Genomic DNA, 17,072 nt, shown 5'->3' on the forward strand with positions numbered 1-17,072 from the left:
GCAGGGATTGGCCTAAGGGAAAACTACTTCTTGCATGGGCAGTTTGACGTGGCCTATTCTAAAGTGAGCTCAACTTATTCTCTGGTAATCCTAGCACCTGAAGGGAGAACCACTGATGTAGTTTACAAAGAAGTACTCAAATAGTTAGTTTTTGTAGGTTGCAGATGCCAAATATGTAATTTTCATTTTTTTGTCAGTCATTGTTTGTTTGTAATTACAAAAAGAAACAATGTCTGGATGCACATCAATGGAGCAACTATCTTTGTTTTGTAGCCAATATGCCCCGACTAACGTCTGCAATAAACATTGCTTATTACGTTAAGACATCAACCTGTAAATTATATTTCGTGTGTATCTTTTAAAAACAATTGTACCAAATCCCAAAATCCAGGTGGGTGAAACCACGGGCAACAGCTAGTTGGGCCAGAAACAATAATGATCAGAATAAGTAAGTAATTATAAAGACCAATAAACAGCAGTAGTAATTTATGAACAATGTAATATTTAAAACATGATCTGAAATAATCATGTTATATAAACGCATCAAAATAATGCACAAAAATAAAATATTATTAATACAAAAAAGCAAGAATATTCCAAATTATTTGTAAAAACAAACCAATAAATAATGTAGAATATAAAATATATGTAGCACACAATGGGCCTTATTACGAGTATGGAGGTAGCCATGCCGCTTTTAGTGGCATGGCTCCCCCCATACCGGGTACCGGGTCCGGGTTCCTGGAATTGGGAAATACCTGGCCATTCCGACCTTGGAGGGCCCGGTATTTCCCTATTCAAGGAACCCGGACCCGGTACATCCCCATTCCCATTTGAGCCCCCATAGGGCTCAATGGGATGGGGAGAATGCTAACAACGAGCCGTTAATGAGGGGTCCGTTGTTAGCATCCTGGTCTGCTCGCGTGTGCCGCTAAGGACACCTGGTTTTACGAGACGTGCTTAGCGGGACCCGCGAGCAGACCTTCTAATGAGGCGGTAGAGGGTTAACAGGGCCGGCAGCTCTACCGGCACCGTTAACCCTCTACCATCAGTGTCATAATGAGGCCCAATGTTTTTCTTTTTACATTAAGGCATGACCCTTGACATTCAAATTACAAAACAAATTGCAAAATTTAAAATGACAGATGGTTTATATAGTTTTACACTTTTTTGTAAACATACATAATTCAAAGGCTTATATAGTTTTACGCCTTTTTTGTAAACATACACAATTCAGACATAGGAGCACTCTGACACTTCCTACGCATTGGTCCAGCCTTATAGCCTGCATTTGCTCCTCTCCCTCTGCCTCCCCTGATGTGCAGTGTGTGTGTATAGTACTCTGTGCACCCACAAACGAATAATACTAGGACAAGATACAAAGAAAATTAATATTGTTGTGGTTTCCTCTACTCCTAGGCTCCATCCCTCACAAAATGTTTCATAAAAGTTTTAATAAAATGTATGTATACCATTTACTAATTCGTTTTAATAATTGGAGGTAGTAATTACCTGTATAATAGTATGAAAAATGTGAGGATCACAAATCAGATGAAAGGATGCATTCAGATTCTCCCATTCACAAAGTTATAGTCGCTCACTCCCAGGCAAGCCACAAGAAAAACAAGAAGTGAAAGTGGAATACTGACTAGCCTGCTTGCTGCCAGCACTGGATGCTCATCTTTATCATTCATTTGCCCTAGAAGCAGTGGTGGGTGGTGATTTATTTAAATGGAGGGGTATCAATGTTTCCCACAAAATGTGGAAGTAACCACATTTAGTGTAGGAGTCCGAACGAAACAATAAGAGTTCGAGGTGTTTCTCCCATTGAGATTTTTTTTTAAATGATGGGTCAAATTGGGTATAAAGACACCGTTTGCAATTGGTTATTTAGTGTCAAACATGAAAATAATCCAATAGATGCAAGTTACCCACAGCGAACAGGAGCATTTTCCAAACATTTTCATGAAGACTTTTCCCACAATAAATGCCAGCATTTTGCAAGCCCAAAAAGACATTTTTAAACTAGACATAAGCACAATATTTGCCAGTATTCTTTCAGTGTACGAAGACATTTTCTATGCTAATTGTACTCACAATATTTTCAATATCTGAAGACAAGTCCATTTTGGCTGTGCCAGTATTGCCACAAACAAACACATTCATATTGGTTCTGTGCATAATACCACTGTAAGAAAATAGTCCCATGCTGGTTTGTCAATATATGTATTGTCATGTAAGAGCTCCCTCATGTTTGATTTTCCTTTGCCCATGATTACAATAAGGCTACTGTTAGAACATGTGCTGACAGAGCCATTATCTGCAAGCATCCATTACTCTGTAGCCTGCAGGTAAATGCCACTACTGTAAACTTTGTATAGTATGCATTCGTCATGCAGTCTATTACAACACTAAGATCTTATTTACCGAAAAATACATACCTATTGTCACTTATATAAAGCTAATAAGGAAGCCTTTATTAGTGAACTATGCTAGACAGTCAAATGATGCAGCATGTTTGTTCAATGACTGTCTGCATTGCACAATACACCTTAGTAAACAGTGAACTACAAATCAGACCGGCAGATCTGGTTTATAGTGGTTGCTTTTGTTAAAACGATTGTAGTCCTTTTGTGTTCTCACGCTATTTGATTTATGTATTACCACTGTTTAAACACAACACATCGGCAAAGTACTTGAAATGAGCACATACTTTATGACCAATTAACACAAGGTTATTTAGTGCCAAGAAGCTGACACAATGGTAGAAGTAATGCTAGCCAAGACAAAAGTGCATAACATTACTTCTCTCGAATGTAGCTTTCAGTGGAATGCCCTGGGTGGTTATTACCTGCTAAAATAGCTAGCGAGGATTGCGTGAGTGTTCCCCTTCGAATTAATATTATCCTTCCTGTTTGAACAAATGATACCATTAAAGAGTCATAAACACTGCCCTGACCTGGCAGGCTCCGTTTGTCACTGCTTTCTGCTAACATTTCACCTTCAGAAGCCTGTCCGTGTACAAAGTGGGTTTCCTTTACAGGTGGGAGAGGGATTGATAATCCCAAAGCCATGAAGCAAACAAAAGCACAGAAAATGCCAAAGAGCAATTTAACTAAAGGTACACGCAATCATCAATTTAATAGTAAGTGCTGTGCAAGAAGCATGCCTACAGCATATCCAATCCAGGTAAATGAATGCCACATCAACTCTTGAAACACTGAACCGAAGTCGATGTGCATACATGCCTAGTCTATTAACCGTCAAATGTGACATATACATTCTAGGTCTGAGCAAAACAGGGTTGCCCTCTCTTTATGATAAAAATTCTAATAATCATTCATTAATCATAATTTCGTTTCTTTAAACACTTAGTGGAGAATTAATATTTATTTATGTATTTGATGTATTGTCTTGAAATATACTCAAGCAGAAAAATACACTAAGTTCTTTCGTTTTTATCATTGTAAAAAAAAATCAAACCTAAAACAGACAATATGTATTGTACTTCTTCTGGTATAAGTAGCTGAAAACTGTAATACCGTTTTACTGATAAGAAGCTCTATGGTACAATTCTGAAAGGCCAGTCCAAGTTGGGTGTAACCTCCTTATTCTAACAGCTTCGAGTTTGTGTATGATTGCATTTTTCGTTTGGGTCTTGCGTGTGCACAGTATCTCCTCATGGAATTTCAGTCATCCCAAAGAGTTATCTATTGAATGATATTACTGCTCCTGGAATGTGAATTCTGTGCTGGAAATGCACAATGTGTGTGATTGGAGAACCTGTGGAACCCTCAGATTGCTCAATGTGTCACTCACTCTACCTGCTTGTAGCCTCTTGGCACTCGGCCTCGAACAGAGACGAGGTTTGTGCTGCTTCGGGACACTGCTTCCACCCTCTTCTGCTCCATTGCTCCCTCTCTCTGCAGTCCAGGATGCACTGGCAGTGCCGTTTCTCACTGTACAGACACACGGTCCCAGTGGCAAAAGGATTGACAACCATATTTCCTACTTACAGTACAACAAAGACACACAAACATGTTTCCTATTTTTTGGGTTCTTTTTCCCTTTTTTGTCCGATGTCAGGAGTACTTATTGCGTTTTAGATCCAGACCTTGGTCACTACCAGACATATGGTCTAGTAAATCTTGTTAAACACCCTCCATTCTCTGGGACCTTTAACTCAGTCAACAAGGCCCCTATCATCCAGTGTGACCCTCAGACTGGGTGTATAGAGCTACATTAGTACCACATAAATGTGAACTCTCTGATATGGTTGGAGAATCCGTGGGCTATAAGAACCAATAGAGCGCAAAGATGGTACAATTTATCAATCACTTAACACGCCTTCAAACTCCCTGCCCAGCCATTTCTCTTGGCTTTCTACCTCACACAGAGGCCTGCTCCTTCCTTCCTTCCTTTTTCTCTCTCTCTCTCTCTCTCTCTCTCTCTCTCTCTCTCCCCATCCCCCCCCCAATCCCCCCCGCCCCCTGAAATATCGGTAAGCCCCCTGAAGAAACGATCTTTTCCATGTTAGTGTGTAGACCTACCATGTCTACCCAGGCCTACCAAAAATGAATTCCTGCCACTTCAATAACAATAATACACACATGTCCCTCAATAGCCGAATGCTTTACCGAAACGCACAGAACAACCTATTTCCCTTATTATAATTCAACATATGCACTTAAACATATCTGCCCTTTTTCTTTGTCTTCTTTTCAGGGGTACTAATACCCTTGTAGACCCTGACCTCAGGCCGTGCTAGGTGTTATGGGCCCGTAAAGCTTATTAAATGACCTTGTTGTGCCCAGACATTTAAGCTGCTTAAAAATTGGCACGGCACTAGGGCCGGTTCTAAAATTCTTAAGCGGGACCCCAGACAACATATGCTTGGGGTGCAAATAGGGTATATCCCCTCATTGGGTGGTGGTCATGACCAATAATGGCCATAAAATACAAGATCGGCATGGACTGGTGGGCCATTACCAGCCATGTCTAACCCCCTCAACCCTCCAAGAGGGGGTACATTCTACATACAGATTCCCACCTGCATCTGGACCCCAGAACCATTTTCTGGACTAGGGGAGTCTGTGCAGCTATTCTGGCTGAGTGCTATGTATTTAGTTTACTGACGCTTCAAGAAGTAGATCACTAGGTGCATGTCATGACAGGTTTAGTGTGGCCTTGTCTGTCACTATAGAGTGATTGAACAAGTAGCAAGAGTGTCTCTAAAGTAAAGGTGCCTGAGTTCCTTTATTATATAGCATGGATGTTTATGTGTGTTGCTTTGTTGTGTGTTGGCGGTACATGTTGTCTACTAGTGGTGTCCCAAATGTGTGTGCTCTCCATGTTAAGGTTGACTGTATGTTGGTTTTATATCCATATGTGTACGGGGGTCTTTTTTATGTCTGTTGGCTGCCTTGTGCCGGGGGGGGGGTGGGTATGTGTGTGTGTGTGTGTGTGTGAGTGTGTGTGTGTGTGTACTTTCTCCATCTTCTTTTTAATTGAGTTGGACTAAGTGCCTTGTGGAAAGCACCTATTACCTCAATTTTTTACTTAACATACTTTGAATAAAATGTATACATTTTTTTTTGTAAATGATTGGACATGTTCTGATTCGTATAGGATATGTAAAATACGGAACATATGTATACATTCTATTTCTGGCAAGCTATAGAGGTTAACTAATAGAGGGGTAATCGAGCTGCTTGTTCTTGTTTGTATACCACACACATTACCTACTTTGATATGATATGATATGATATGGCATATATAATGCACCTATACACAAATGTTTCAAGGCGCGACGAGGCAAGGGAGGGGAAACAGAGGGAGGACAGAGACAGCGATCCTACTAGGCCAGGTGACATTGATATTGGGCAAGTTCAGGGGAGGGGCGGAAGGGGAAAAGTGTAGGGGGAAAGGGGAGGGGACAGTGCAGTACATAGGATAACAGTAAGAGAAATGAGGACAATAAATAAAAGTGCGGCCAGATGGTGGCAAGTGCAAGGGTAAGTGCAGACTCAGGTGTCAAGTGTAAGTAGGGGCTGTAGGGATACAGAACAGTCCCTGAGTGCAAGAGTTGCCAGGGCGGCAGTGCAGGTGTGCAACTGATGAACTGACGGGGGGGGCTGGGCCCGAGATCAGAGGGTAGCCAGATAATCAGTGCAGTTTCAGATCCAGTCAGGAGATAAGCAGGGGAGGGGAGGAGAGAAAGCAGAAGCACAGAGGAAGGTCTTGAAGTGCTTCCGGAATTGGAGATGGTACTCCTCAAGTTTCAGAGAGGCAAGGAGGCTGTTCCAGAGGGAGGCCCCAGCAGAAGAAAGAGATCTACCACCAACTCGATGTTTGGAGAAGCGACTGACTCTGAGGGAGTTGGAGGTGGATGAGCGAAGAGCTCCAGGTGGAAGATATTTAGGGGGAGAGAGTTGAAGGTATTGAGGTCCCAGGCCCAAGATGGTCTTGTGGACAATGCAGAGGGTTTTGAACTTAATCCTCACTGCCAGTGCAGAGATTTTAGTCCTGGAGGGATACGATCCTGGGGCTTGAGGCCATGGACAAGTCTTGCAGTTGTGTTTTGGATGAGTTGCAGCGGGCCGCAAGTAGAGGCAGGCAGATTTAGAAAGAGGCCATTGCAGTAATCTAGCCTAGAGAGAACCAGAGCTCTGGAGACAGTGAGCATTTGGGGGAAGGAGAGGAAAGGGATAATACCTCTGATGAGGTGCAGCTGGCAATGTGACTTCTTAGAGACTTCAGAGATGTGAGGAAAGAAGGAAAGTGTGGAGTCAAAGCTGACCCCAAGGTTTTTAGCCTCACAGGTGGGAGCAGGAAGAGGGCCAAGAGAGGCTGGCCAGAGAGTAACAGGAAAGGAGGGAATATGTGTGCCGATGAGGATAATCTCGGTCTTACTGGCATTAAGGCAGAGATCATTGGCGGTGCACCACTCCTGGATGGCGGACAGGCAGTCAGAGATGAGAGAAGGAGAAGAGGTGGCGGAAGGGAGCCTGAAGATGAGTTGAGTGTTATCCATACAAGCACTGAAGGTTGGGGCAGAGAGCGGCATTGCGGTGGGCAAGAAGTTTCAGTTATTGGTTGAACAGCCAGGGAGAGAGGTTAGACCCCTGGGTGACACCACAGGTAAAGATAGAGATAGAGATAGCGGAGAGGAAGGACCAAGTTCGAGGGTCAATCAGAGCGGAAGAAGGTCAGCCAAGCCAGGGCCTGATCAGTGATACCCAGATTATCACAGAGACAGTTGAGCAGCATGGCATGGTTGAAGGTGTCAAAGGCAGAAGAGAGATCAAGTAAGATGAGGACACAGGGGGTATTGTAATCAAGGTTGGAGAGCAGGTCTTCACAGATAGCTTCTGGCAGCTCTGAAGCCAGACTGATGATCATGGAGACAACCAACATATTCAGTGTGAAGATTAAGCTGGGAGATGGCCAGCTTTTCCAGGAGATTGCCCAGGAGAGGAGTGATGGAGATTGGACGATTGTTAGCCGGGCAGGAAGGGTCGGCCAAGGGTTTTTTTAAGAAGAGGGTGCACAAGCGATTGCTTGAGGGGAGAGGGGAAAACTCCAGTGACGAAAAAGTGGTTGCAAAAATCAGCCAGAGCAGGAGCCAGGGTGTCAAAGTGGTACCACCAACCATTGAGATGGTTAATGCAAAAGAAAGGGGAAAACCCACAACTTTGATGGTCAATCTGCCTGCAAGGGTTTGATTTCACGACTGAGCACAGAGCAGGATGTCACCACCAAAATACTGATGGTCTCTCTAGGATGTTTTTAACCGACTTGAGGTAGAGATTCATCCAGGAGTGGATTACATCCTCCTGTCCCTTAGTCTGGGGGGGAGGGTGAGTGTTAGGGAGTATTTTCCAGAATGGCTAATTTCCCTTACCTACTGAGTCCCTGAGCAAGAGTGGTTGCAGAAATCAGCCAGAGCAGGAGCCAGGGTGTCAAAGTGGTCCTTGATGGTTTTGCAGCAACAGGGGTGAACCTGTTTTGACAAGGCTTTCATAGATCAGACTTGTCTAGAAACCTCAGTGTTCGGAAGAATTCTCCAGAATTGCTAATTTCGCTTACCTACTGAGTCCCTCAGCAGCTTTGCTGGATTTCTAGGCTTTATTTATTTCACCTGGTCAGAGTGTCAGCCTTTTCTTCCACTCTAAAATGTGTTTTGCTGTGTGTGTTTAACATTTTCTTGTGTTCATAGACTGTGGAGCCTCACCTACTCCAGTGGAATCATCTTGTTACTGTGTGTTACACAGCACCTTCATTGCAGTGACACAGGGTTGTCTTTTAGACTTCCCAACTCAGACTCCATTTTTCTGGGACTGACTACTGTCTCCCGGAACATGTAAAGTTGCCATTGACTTTATTAGTCTTTTAAATCCACAGACCCAGTACAAACTATCTTACATAGAGTACTGGAAAGGGTTAATACTTATCCCTTTTTGTCTGTTTCTCTTGGAGCATTGTTTCGCTCCCTTTTCATCAAGACTTGGCTGGTGGCAATGGTAACTACCCTATTTTTCCTACCGCGGTTATCTTAAATAACCTTGGTATTGTTTAAGGCTATCTTGATAGCCTTGAACTTAAACACGCTATACCATATAGGTTTTTAAACGGTTCCGGCCGGGTTTATGCGCCATTTCTTTTTTAAAATGTCTTTCTCATGTTTTACTCTGCGTGCCAAACCAGGTTTGGTTCCTTTGTTCACCGTCTTTTTACAGGCTTCTACACAGAAGCCCTCCTAAGGCATCTGAAAGTCTGGGTAGGCAGGATGTGAGGGAGGGGTTTTAGTACCCCTGCCATGGGTTCCCTTGGTAACCCAAGTCACACTCCTGTTTGGTTGGCTAGGTAACTGTCCCACCAGGACAGCCACCCTGCTGTGTGATGGACAGCCAGGCTGTGTGAATGGGGGAAAACTGCATAAAAAGCAGGTCTCTGGGTCTGGAAAGGCAGAGTCGCCACTGGAATGAAAGAACCGATGAGGAGCTGACAGAAGAGGACCTCTACAATGACTGAACCGCGCGGTGAAGCCCTGCTGCAGGTCTCAGTCGTCAGACTCCAACGACAGAGGAGATCTACCAGGAATCTTCTTCCCGTGAGCTCGTGGGACCAGCCAGTTTGCCCAAACTGCAAGCCAGGACTCCCTCCTCTGGTCGAATTTTCTGTACATAGCTACAGTGAACCAGATAGCCAGGAAGGTCGGACCCTGCTTGGGTTTTAAGGAGCGCACCTTTTATTTGTTGCTTTGCTCTGCTGCTGGTTTCTTCCCTCGGCAGTGCAGGACCCTCCGTTCTTCCTACTTCATGTCAGTCTGACAGGAAAGTCTGCCTCAGCTACAGCTTCTTCTCCATTTAAAGGTACTGTGCAAATCCGGTTGTTCGTTTCGTCCAGCCGTGACGAAGGTGTGTGAAACCTTTCGCCAATCTGAGGGCTTGTCCTTCTCTACTCTTTAAACTAACTTTTCTGCCGACCAACTTCATCCGGAACACTTGGCAAAGACTTAACCACGAACTACCCTGAACTGTGTGATCTTGAGCAAAAGACGTTTGTACTATTGACTTTGGGCCTAAGCCTTATTGATTTGATTCCATCACTGTAATTTCTCTTTCTAGATTGCCCTGCTTTCTTATCTGTTGGTGCTGCTCAATTTTTACCTAACTTTGTCTTTCCAACCCTTTTTAAATAACTGGAGTGCCATTTTGCTAATACTTCATTTTTAGTTTAACTTGAACAGAATCTATTGGGAGTGGTGTGGTGTATTAAGAGTGATTTTTCAATCGCTTTACTTTAGTGAAATGTTTTACAACTGATGTGTAAATAAGTGTATAGTCTTTTACTCAGAAACCCTGAGTCAGTGTTTGTTTGAATCATAGCAATTGCTGTCCTTTGTGTAACTATTGATACTGCTCACTTGCTCTTGAGATAAGTTTGGCTGCACAGCCATCACTACCACTTTACTGTGTAGTACAGGCTTGTACCAAAGGTGCATTTGTACTGTCACTTGTAGTCTTAATTGTGTGTAGTGTTCTCAAAGGGTACTGCATATAATTCTGCCTAACACTGGTGTATAGCGGTGAAGATCAAGTTTAGTGATTACACTTATGAGTGCTGCTACATCACTAAAAAGCAATATTAATCATGTCTGATATGGAAAGCTACAGTCAGGAGACCCTCTTTAGTTACACTGTGGATTATTTAAAAAATCTGTGTAGAGAAAGGAATCTCTCTGTTAAAGGCAAAACGTCTGAATTAATTGAAAGGTTGTTAGAGAAACAAAGTCTGGAGGGTGGGTCTGAAATACCTGACCCTTCAGCAAATGTGGAAAATGATGAGGATGATAATGTGTCTATTATTGATGAGTTAGAAGAGGCAGCGGAGTCTCATAATGTAGGCCTCACTGTTCCCTTACCTGCTCAACAACCTCAACCTTTGTCCACTGGGACCCCACCAGGTCCTACACTCAGTCATGAATTCATTGCTCTAGAAAAGATGAGACTTGAATTGGAATTCAAACATTTAAATGCTCAAACTGAACAAAAGCTCCAATAACTTAAGCTCAGAGAAATGGAGTTGTATCATGAACTAGAAATGAAAAGGTTATCGCTTGAAAATGCTTCTCTATCAGAGTCTTCTAGGTCTTCCAGTCCTAAGAGACCACATATGCCTAAAGAAATTGTGGGTATGTATGAGGTACAGCTTGATATGTTGGATTGGTTGGCAATGTCTCAATATAACTATCTGGTTCAAGGGTTTACAGGGAATCAGTTGCTTCCCTGGCTTTTCTGTAGTCTACCCACTGTTGCATCTGATGTTGTGATGGAGTTGGGGGAGGTGGATAGGATGGATTATGAGTGTGTGAAGCTACCTTTAATTGCTAGATTTGGGAAGACCCCTTCCCAGTACCTTAAGAGGTTTAGGACCCCCAAAAAGCATGACAGTACCCCTTGGGCTAGCTGGGTATGTGAATGTTTGAAAAACTTAGATGGTTGGGTTAAGGGTTACAGAGTAAACACTTATCTTGTTATATTGGAGTCAATTTATGATGCCTGCTCTCCTGAGCTCACACAACACTGATTTTAAGGAGATAGATCCAAAGAGGTTAGCTAATGCTTCTGACTTGTGGTTTGCCAACTGGGATACTCGCAAGGATTCTGGGCAACTCAGAAGAAGGATGAGGGAAAGCAGCCAAAGAAAGATAACAAGGAGAATTCTAATACCTCCCATCCAAAAGAGGGCCACACACAGCAACATAAGGTTAAACCACAAGGAAAACCAAATTAGGCTAGTGCACCATCTGGACCCAAACCAGATGGAGGTCAGAACAAACCCCCATTTATCAAGACATTTGGGAAATATTATGTTTGTGGGTCAATTGACCATGTGAAAGGGGATCCCAGATGTAAGTGTAAATCTTCAGGGGTCCACACTGTCTCCTTAGCCTTCTCCCCAGGGGAAGAATTACCTATGGCAAGTGGAAACTTTCACCTACTGGCAGATGAACCCATGAGAGTCTCAGCTGATGTTTCATCAGTGCCCTGGGCTTGGGGGAACAACATAATTTAGATGTTTATAATTCCATCCCGGATAATACTATAGAGTATTATAAAGGTAGTGTTCTTGTGAATGGACAGGAGACCCCTGCCATCAGAGACACTGAGCCAGCATAACTGTGGTGGATGAATCATTTTTCAAGGTGGAGGATGTTGCTAAGGCACCCAAACGTCTCACCAAGTTAGCTGGAGGCCCTGTGAAAATGCTTCCTCAGTTACCAGCTCTCATCCAATGTAATGATATCACTGTCAAAATACCTGTTAGTGTGCAGAGGGAAGTGCCTGGGAGACTTCTGCTGAGTAATGACCTGAAAACTCTTGGAGTTGTGTCAATTACCCCCAGGCCTCCCAGTAAGAGGAGACAGGAGCTCACTAGGCCTGCAAGTGAGAGGACCTTGAGAGGCTCTCCAGAGGAGTTGATAGAGGAAATTATCACTCCCACTCCACAGGAGTTGCTCACTGCTATTTCTGGAAAGAAAGAGGCAAAGAGGAAAGCCAAGACCACAAAGCAAAAGTCAGACAGCACCCCTGTGCTACCAACAAGGACATCCCAAAGATTTCCAAGTTCACACCTGTGACCCCTCCACCTGCTGAGGCAGAGGGTTAGGTACAACCCTTTGTGGGTGAGCCAGTTTCTGAAGAGTCAGATCTGGAAGAAGACACGGTTTTGGTTTGAGATCTTGACCCTGTTGACCATCCTGAGCTGCAGTCTTTACTGGCAGAAGGTGGACCCAACAGGGCAGACTTCATCAGAGGACAAAGAGAGTGTCCTACTCTCAAGGGTCTTCGACAGCAGGCTGCTAAACAACTTGATAGGCAAGAAGTTGGAAAGCATAGGTTAATCTGGGAAGATGGCCTCTTCTACAGTGAACCGACTGAGTCTATCCCTGGGGACTGCAAAAGAATTGTAGTGCCCCTTGCCAACAGACTCCAGTTCCTACAGTTGGCCCATGAGATACCTTTGGCTGGTCATTTGAGTTTCAAAAAGACCAAGGAAAGGCTCTCCTTATACTTCTACTGGCCTAAGATGGGTTCAGAAGTTGACAAATTCTATAGGAGCTGTCACACTTGCCAAACTCTGGACAGAGTGAAGACAAGAATGTGTCACCCCTGGTGCCTCTCCCAGTGGTGGGAGTTCCTTTTGAGAGGGTGGGCATCGACATTGTTGGTCCCCTTGACCCTCCCACATCTTCAGGGAACCGGTTTATCCTGGTTGTAGTAGACCATGCTACAAGATACCCAGAAGCCATACCTATGAGAACTGTTATGGCTCAGGCTGTGGCAAAGGCTCTACTTGGTATTTATACCAGAGTAGGGTTTCCTAAGGAAGTGATATTCGACAGGGGATCCAATTTTATGTCCCACTACATGCAAGCCATGTAGAAAAACGGTGGTGTCACTTACAAGTTCTCTACAGCCTACCATGTACACAGACAAATGGACTGGTAGAGAGGTTTAATCATACTATGAAGAGCATGATAGATGCTTTAGAGGAACCCCTTTAAAGAAAGTGGGACCTTCTACTGCCATGCCTTCTCTTTGCTTGTAGAGAAGTCCCTCAAGAGGGAGCTGGATAGAGTCCCTTTGAATCTATCTATGGCCATCCAGTCAGAGGTGCATTGACCCTGATTAAGAAGGGTTGTAGAGTGCTCCTTCCCCCAAACCAGTCAGAGTGACTGACTATGTGATAGGTCTCCGGAGGAGAATGTCAAACATGATGGCAGAAGCTAGTGATAACTTAAAAGCAGGTCAGGGTCTGGTCAAACATTGGCATGACCAGAAGGCCAGCATGGTTGAGTTTACTCAAGACCAGCTTGTATTAGTTATGGTGCTAAAAAGGCAGACGGCCTTGCAGGACAAATGGATAGGACCCTTCAAGGTTGTGGGCAAAGTTGGAGAGGTGAACTATTTGGTGGATTTAGGCAGACCTAAGGAGGCTCCCAGAGTCTTTTCACACCAACCGTTTGAAGCCATATGTCTCGAGACCAGAAGAGGGAGCTTTGCTTCTAGCTTCAGCTCAAGAGGACAAGGAGAGTGAGCCTCTACCTGACCTCCTCAGAGGCCAACCTTTGGATGAGACAATAGAAGAAGTCAATCTCTCTTCTCATCTGACTTCTGAACAACAAGAGGAGTGCAAAGTTCTGTTAAATCAGTTTGCCTCCTGGTTTTCACTATCGCCAGGCTTGACCCCTTGGGGCCAGCATGCTATTCTCACTGGTGACTGTTTACCTGTGAAAAGCAGAGGCTACAGAATGTCATAACATGTGAGATCCCACATCAAAGGAGAGGTCAACAAGATGCATGATCTCAATGTTATAAAGCCCTCTACCAGTCCATGGTCTAGTCCAGTTGTTCTACCACTAAAGGCAGGATCCAAGGAGTTGCATTCTGTGTGGACTATAGAGCTATAAATGCAGTCACTAAGACTGATGCCCATCCTTTGCCAAGGACAGCTGAACAGGTGGATAGACGTGGTTCAGCCAAGTACCTCAGTACATTAGATCTGACGTCAGGCTATTGGCAAATAGCCCTGACAGACCATGCCAAGGAGAAAACTGCATTCTCAACCCCAGCAGGCCTCTACCAGTTCAAGGTTATGCCTTTTGGATTAAAGAATGCAACTGCTAAATTCCAAAGGATGGTCAATCAAGTTCTGAATGGGATGGAGGACCTCTGCATGGCATACTGGGATGACATTGCAGTGTTCAGCCCTAAATGGAAATAACATATTGACCGCTTTGCGTATGTTTTGCAGGCTCTTGAGCAGGCCCATCTGACCATAAAAGCAAGCAAATGTCAAATTGGTCAGAGAAAAGTGGTCTACCTTGGTCATGAGGTAGGAGTTGAAATAAGGCCATTGCCTAGCAAAGTACGAGCTGTACAAAACTGGGCCACCCCTACTACTTAAACCCAAGTGAGAGCTTTCCTAGGTCTCACTGAGTACTACAGGAGTTTCATAGAGAACTATGGGACCATAGTGTATCCCTTGAATGTGATCTCCTCTCCAAAATTCCCTAAAAAGGTTAGATGTAATGAGGAGTGCACTCAAGCCTTTGAAAACCTGAAGAAAGCCCTTTGTCAAGCTCCAGTCCTAAGAGCTCCTGATTATCACCAACCCTTCATTGTGCAGCCAGATGCATCCAATAGAGGTATAGGTGCAGTCCTTAGTCGACTGGATGAGAAAAGTAGGGAGCACCCCATTTGCTTCATCAGTAGGAAACTGAAGGAACCAGAAACAAGGTGGGCAACCATAGAGCATGACTGTTTTGCCCTTGTGTGGTCTCTGAAGAAGTTTAGACCATACTTGTATGGATCTACTTTTGTGATTCAGACATACCACCAACCATTGAGATGGTTAATGCAAAAGAAAGGGGAAAACCCACAACTTTGATGGTCAATCTGCCTGCAAGGGTTTGATTTCACGACTGAGCACAGAGCAGGATGTCACCACCAAAATACTGATGGTCTCTCTAGGATGTTTTTAACCGACTTGAGGTAGAGATTCATCCAGGAGTGGATTACATCCTCCTGTCCCTTAGTCTGGGGGGGAGGGTGAGTGTTAGGGAGTATTTTCCAGAATGGCTAATTTCCCTTACCTACTGAGTCCCTGAGCAAGAGTGGTTGCAGAAATCAGCCAGAGCAGGAGCCAGGGTGTCAAAGTGGTCCTTGATGGTTTTGCAGCAAAAGGGGTGAACCTGTTTTGACAAGGCTTTCATAGATCAGACTTGTCTAGAAACCTCAGTGTTAGGAAGAATTCTCCAGAATGGCTAATTTCGCTTACCTACTGAGTCCCTCAGCAGCTTTGCTGGATTTCTAGGATTTATTTCTTTCACCTGGTCAGAGTGTGAGCCTTTTTTCCCACTCTTACATGTGTTTTGTTGTGTGTGTTTAACATTTTATTGTGTTCATAGACTGTGGAGCCTCACCTACTCCAGTGGCATCATCTTTTTACTGTGTGTTACACAGCACCTTCAGTGGAGTGAAACAGGGCTGATTTTTAGACTTCCCAACTCAGAACCAATTTTCCTGGGACAGACTACTGTCTCCCAGAACATGTAAAGTTGCCATTGACTTTATTAGTCTTTTAATCCACAGGCACAGTACAAACTATCTTACATAGAGCACTGGAAAGGGTTAATACTTATCCCTTTTTGTTTGTTTCTCTTGGAGCATTGTTTCACTCCCTTTTCCTTAAGACTTGGCTGGTGGCAGTGGTAACTACCCTATTTTTCCTACTGCAGTTATCTTAAATAACCTTGGTATTCTTTTAGGCTTTCTTGGTAGCCTCGAAGTTAAACCCGCTAGACCATATAGGTTTTTATACGGTTCCGGCTGGGTTTATGCGCCATTTCTTTTTGAAAATGTCTTTCTCGTGTTTTACTCTGCACGCCAAACCAGGTTTGGTTCCTTTGTTCACCGTCTTTTCGCGGGCTTCTGCACAGAAGCCCTCCTTAGGCGTCTGAAAGTCTGGGTAGGCAGGATGTGAGGGAGGGGTTTTAAGACCCCTGCCATGGTTTCCCTTGGTAACCCAAGTCGCACTCCTGTTTGATTGACTAGGTGACTTTCCCGCCAGGACAGCCATCCTGCTCTGTGATTGACAGCCAGGCTGTGTGAATTGGGGAAAACTGCATAAAAAGCAGGTCTCTGGGTCTGGAAAGGCAGAGTTGCCACTGGAATGAAAGAACCGACGAGGAGCTGACAGAAGAGGACCCCTAAAACGACTGAACTGCCCGGTGAAGCCCTACTGCAGGTCCGAATCTTCAGACTCCAACGACAGAGAAGATCTACCAGGAATCTTCTTGCACTGAGCTGGTGGGACCAACCAGTTCGCCCAAACTGCAAGCCAGGACTCCCTCCTCTGGCCGAATTTGCTGTACAGAGCTGCAGTGAACCGGATAGCCAGGAAGGTCAGACCCTGCTTGGGTTTTAAGGAGTGCATCTTTTATTTGTTGCTTTTCTCTGCTGCTGGTTTCTTTCCTGGGCAGTGCAGGACCCTCCAGTCTTCCTACTTCATGTCAGTCTGACAGTCGCTTCAGGGACCGTGAGCCTGCAGGAACTGCCAGGAACGTCCCCCTAAGCTACAGCTTCTTCTCCATTTAAAGGTACTGTGCAAATCCGGTTGTTTGTTTCATCCAGCTGCGGCAAAGGTGTGTGAAACCTTTCACCAAACCGGGGGCTTGTCCTTCTCTACTCTTTAAACTAACTTTTCTGCCGACCATTTCTTCCGGAACTCTTGGCAAAGACTGAACTGCGATTTGATTCCACCATTCTAGTTCCTCTTTCTAGACTGCCCTGCTTACTTACCTGTGGTGCTGCTCAATTTTTACCTAACTTTGTATTTCTCTCCCTTTTTATATTACTATTTTGCTCATACTTCATTTTGAGTTTAACTTGTCCAGAATCTATTGGGCGTGGTGTGGTGTATTAAGAGTGTGATTTTTCAACTGCTTTACTTTAGCGAAATGTTTTATAACTGAGGTGTAAATAAATGTATATTCTTTTACT

The 17,072-nt window shown here is 44.2% G+C and overlaps 1 protein-coding gene across 1 annotated transcript in view; it reads right to left on the reverse strand.

The window, feature by feature from the left end:
* DNAH11 (dynein axonemal heavy chain 11) overlaps positions 1–17,072 on the reverse strand; it is a 4,227,155-nt gene that overhangs the window by 1,611,199 nt on the left and 2,598,884 nt on the right. The gene's annotated exons all lie outside the window — the stretch shown is intronic.

This window comes from Ambystoma mexicanum, chromosome 2q, assembly GCF_040938575.1.
Source record: "Ambystoma mexicanum isolate Mex_15411 chromosome 2q, UKY_AmexF1_1, whole genome shotgun sequence".
Taxonomy (NCBI): Eukaryota; Metazoa; Chordata; class Amphibia; order Caudata; family Ambystomatidae; genus Ambystoma; species Ambystoma mexicanum.